Source organism: Dermochelys coriacea, chromosome 17 (genome assembly GCF_009764565.3).
Source record: "Dermochelys coriacea isolate rDerCor1 chromosome 17, rDerCor1.pri.v4, whole genome shotgun sequence".
Lineage (NCBI taxonomy): Eukaryota > Metazoa > Chordata > Testudines > Dermochelyidae > Dermochelys > Dermochelys coriacea.
This window is the reverse complement of record NC_050084.1, coordinates 21,680,065-21,685,029: the sequence shown is the minus strand read 5'-3', so window position 1 is coordinate 21,685,029 and position 4,965 is coordinate 21,680,065. Positions and strand designations below refer to the sequence as shown.

The window sequence follows — 4,965 nt, the reverse complement described above, 5'->3', positions numbered from 1 at the left end:
TCCCCCTGTTACCTCTCTGCTATTCGCTGCTCCACTGGTTCACAACTGGCTGCCTTTTTATAACAATCAGGCCCACTCATGGAAAAGACCTTTTCTCATCCAGCCCTGCTTAATTATTTCCTTCTTCTTGAGCAGCCTCCATTGCAAAGCCTTTATCCTCACTCATAGCAAGCATGAAACATGTAGCATGATATCATGAGCCTGTTTGATGCAACAAAGCATGTGGTAAGGGATGGAGCATGATCAGAGATAACATCCTTCTGAATTAAATGCTCAAGAGTTTTAACTAAATTCCACTGCCCAGTTCTTGCACATCACACGTAAACTCCTTGACTTATTGTAAGCAGAGCTGAGCAAATAATGGATTTTTCAGTTTGGAAGCCAAATAAAAAAAATCACGTTCAATTTAAAGTGGGTGCTGGGGGCAGTCAGTGTTTTGTTTTTGTTGAATTGAGAAACACAAAAAAAATTCATTTTGAGTTGACCAAAAATGTTCAAGTCAACTCAAAAAAATTTTTTTTCCTGAGTTTTTTGTTTCAATTTGGCCATTTTGGGGGTTTTTTCAACTTTTTTAAAAGTAGGTTCTTGTTTTGTTATTGGACAAATTTGACATCAAAACAAAAATAAAACATGTCAATGTTTATCCTAACAAACAATTTGTTGAATATTATCTAAATTTGGTGCATAAAATACTGCATTTTTTGGCAAAAAAAAAAAAAAAGTTCATCACAAAATTTTCACTCAAGTCTAATTGTCAAAAAATGATCCATCAAAACTGAAACTATTCACAAGACAGGGTTGGGTTCAACAAATTTCCCAACTCACAAAAATGTCAAGGAAAAAAAGTTTTGAAATTGTCAATATATTTCATTTGTTTTGAGATGACTTTTTGTTTTAAACTGTAAGCCAGTTTTTAAAAAAAGAGAGAAAAAGTCAAAACTGAGATAAACCATTTTGGAATTGACCTGAAACTTTGAAATTTAAAAAAAAAAAAAGTTGGGTTTTTGGCATGCAAATAGTTTCAAGATTTTGAATTTTTGCCCTGATTCAAGATGGGAAAAATTCCAAACTTTAAAAAGTATCTGTGGGCCAGGAAACGCATTTCCCACCCAGCTCCGTTCTCAGCTCTGCTGCAGGATATTACAGTTTGACTGTTTGTTATTCACTTAGCAGATACCCGGGTCCCGATCATGCAGGTGGAACAGCATGAATGGACCTTTACTCTGCCCAGTGTCCCACTGAAGTCAGTCAGGCTCCACCCATGTGCAAGAATCTGCCTGCTTGAGTCTGATTATGGAATGTCTAAAGACGTTGCTCCCTGAATTAGTATTATTCCGCTGTCTGTAAAAAAGAAAAGGAGTACTTGTGGCACCTTAGAGACTAACAAATTTATTAGAGCATAAGCTTTCGTGAGCTACAGCTCACTTCATCGGATGCATTTGGTGGAAAAAACAGAGTAGAGATTTATATACACACACACAGAGAACATGAAACAATGGGTTTATCATACACACTGTAAGGAGAGTGATCACTTAAGATAAGCCTTATCTTAAGTTTATCTTAAGCTTATCTTAAGTGATCACTCTCCTTACAGTGTGTATGATAAACCCATTGTTTCATGTTCTCTGTGTGTGTGTGTATATAAATCTCTACTCTGTTTTTTCCACCAAATGCATCCGATGAAGTGAGCTGTAGCTCACGAAAGCTTATGCTCTAATAAATTTGTTAGTCTCTAAGGTGCCACAAGTACTCCTTTTCTTTTTGAGAATACAGACTAACACGGCTGCTACTCTGAAACCTGTAAAAAAGAAGTCCCCTCAAATCGGAATACCTACAGGCATGATGCAGGACTAGCTGGACCACTGGGGAATCCAGAATGGCAATTTATATGTCCTCCAGCAGAATAAAAGCCTCAGTATTTTCTAGCCTTCATTACTAATAAAACAAGTTGACTGAACTGCTAAAGGAATATGAGAGACCCTGAGCCTGGATCTCCGTTCTTGGAAGAGATTTTGGCATCATAAGCAGACTTCATGTGTCTCCTGTAAATTGCATTCTGCCTGTGGCTGCTCCCAGTGGTAATTCCTCAGCCCACATGAGCAGAGTTCCTTTCTCCGAGGCTAGTTGGGGTGAAATGAATTCTTACTCGGCATAAAATGGGACCAGGGGAAATTCAGGGGGAAGTTTCCTGGCAGGCACACATCATGGCTGCAAAACTATCTTGCAGGAAATGTCACCAGTGCAGAAGATCTCAATAATGCGGAACAATTTTTGGCAGAAAGTTTCTTTTCTTTTTTTCTTTTTTTTTAAAAAAAGGCCCATTTTAAACTTGGCATGTGGAAACATTCCAGTAAAAGCATCTCAGGGCTCAGCCTTCAGAGTAGCAGCCGTGTTAGTCTGTATCCGTAAAAAGAAAAGGAGTACTTGTGGCACTTTAGAGATTAACAAATTTATTAGAGCATAAGCTTTCGTGAGCTACAGCTCACTTCATTGGATGCATACAGTGGAAAATATAGGGGGGAGATTTATATACACAGAGAACATGAAACAATGGGTGTTACCATACAGACTGTAACAAGAGTGATCAGGAAAGGTGAGCTATTACCAGCAGGAGAGCAGCGGGGGGGGGGACCTTTGTAGTGATAATCAAGGTGGGCCATTTCCAGCACTTTACAAGAACAGTAAGAGGGGAAATAAACGAGGGGCAATAGTTTTACTTTGTGTAATGACACTCCACTCCCAGTCTTTATTCAAGCCTAAGTTAATTGTATCCAGTTTGCAAATTAATTCCAATTCAGCAGTCTCTCGTTGGAGTCTGTTTTTGAAGTTTTTTTGTTGAAGGATAGCCACCCTGAGGTCTGTAATCGAGTGACCGAAGAGACTGAAGTGTTCTCCAACTGGTTTTTGAATGTTATAATTCTTGATGTCTGATTTGTGTCCATTTATTCTTTTACATAGAGACTGTCTGGTTTGGCCAATGTACATGGCAGAGGGGCATTGCTGGCACATGATGGCATATATCACATTGGTAGATGTGCAGGTGAACGAGCCTCTGATAGTGTGGCTGATGTGATTAGGCCCTGTGATGGTGTCCCCTGAATATGTGGACAGAGTTGGCAACGGGCTTTGTTGCAAGGATAGGTTCCTGGGTTAGTGTTTTTGTTGTGTGGTGTGTGGTTGCTGGTGAGTATTTGCTTCAGGTTGGGGGGCTGTCTGTAAGCAAGGACTGGCCTGTCTCCCAAGATCTATGAGAGTGATGGGTCATCCTTCAGGATAGGTTGTATATCCTTGATGATGCATTGGAGAGGTTTTAGTTGGGGGCTGAAGGTGATGGCTAGTGGCGTTCTGTTAATTTCTTTGTTGGGCCTGTCCTGTAGTAGGTGACTTCTGGGTACTCTTCTGGCTCCGTCAATCTGTTTCTTCACTTCAGCAAGTGGGTATTGTAGTTGTAGGAATGCATGATAGAGATCTTGTAGGTGTTTGTCTCTGTCTGAGAGGTTGGCGCAAATGTGGTTGTATCATAGAGCTTGGCTGTAGACAATGGATCATGTAGTGTGGTCTGGATGAAAGCTGAAGGCATGTAGGTAAGTATAGCAGTCAGTAGGTTTCCGATATAGGGTGGTGTTTATGTGACCATCGCTTATTAGCACCGTAGTGTCCAGGAAGTGGATCTCTTGTGTGGACTGGTCCAGGCTGAGGTTGATGGTGGGATGGAAATTGTTGAAATCCTGGTGGAATTCCTCAAGGGCTTCTTTTCCATGGGTCCAGATGATGAAGATGTCATCAATGTAGCGCAAGTAGAGTAGGGGCATTAGGGGACGAGAGCCGAGGAAGTGTTGTTCTAAGTCAGCCATAAAAATGTTGGCATATTGTGGGGCCATGCGGGTACCCATTGCAGTGCTGCTGATCTGAAGGTATACATTGTTCCCAAATGTGAAGTAGTTATGGGTGAGGACAAAGTCACAAAGTTCAGCCACCAGGTTAGCTGTGACATTATCGGCGATACTGTTCCTGACGGCTTGTAGTCCATCTTTGTGTGGAATGTGGGTGTAGAGGGCTTCTACATCCATAGTGGCCAGGATGGTGTTTTCAGGAAGATCACCAATGGATTGTAGTTTCCTCAGGAAGTCAGTGGTGTCTCGAAGATAGCTGGGAGTGCTGGTAACGAAGGGCCTGAGGAGGGAGTCTACATAGCCAGACAATCCTGCTGTCATGGTGCCAATGCCTGAGATGATGGGGCATCCAGGATTTCCAGGTTTATGGATCTTGGGTAGCAGATAGAATACCCCAGGTCGGGGTTCCAGGGGTGTGTCTGTGCAGATTTGTTCTTGTGCTTTTTCAGGGAGTTTCTTGAGCAAATGCTGTAGTTTCTTTTGGTAACTCTCAGTGGGATCAGAGGGTAATGGCTTGTAGAAAGTGGTGTTGGAGAGCTGCCTAGTAGCCTCTTGTTCATATTCCAACCTATTCATGACGACGACAGCACCTCCTTTGTCAACCTTTTTGATTACGATGTCAGAGTTGTTTCTGAGGCTGTGGATGGCACTGTGTTCTGCATGGCTGAGGTTATGGGGCAAGTGATGTTGCTTTTGCACAATTTCAGCCCATGCACGTTGGCGGAAGCACTCTATGTAGACGTCCAGTCTGTTGTTTTGACATTCAGGAGGAGTCCACCCAGAATCCTTCTTTTTGTAGTGTTGGTAGGAAGGTCTCTGTGGGTTAGTATGTTGTTCAGAGGTGTGTTGGAAATATTTCTTGAGTATTGCTCAGCCTACAGCTCTGAAGTCCTTGGGGACCCCCAGGGATGGAAATCCTGGCAGAGCTCTGGCGAGGGACAAGGGTGGCCAGTCTTTGGCTCTGGTCTGTCCCAGTCATGGCTGGGCTAGTGAGGGATCTCAGCTCCTCACTTTCAGAGCGCAACCTCGCCAGCTCTGTCTGCTGCTTCCCGTGGCAGCCAGAGAAGCTGTG

The 4,965-nt window shown here is 42.6% G+C and overlaps 1 long non-coding RNA gene across 1 annotated transcript; it reads right to left on the bottom strand.

The window, feature by feature from the left end:
* Positions 1-917: 917 nt before the first annotated feature.
* LOC122456999 lies at positions 918-1,926 on the bottom strand. Its single transcript, XR_006276256.1, has 2 exons — positions 1,799-1,926; positions 918-1,341 (listed from the first exon to the last, which is right to left on the bottom strand). It is a non-coding gene; the product is annotated as an uncharacterized LOC122456999 (long non-coding RNA).
* Positions 1,927-4,965: the final 3,039 nt, after the last annotated feature.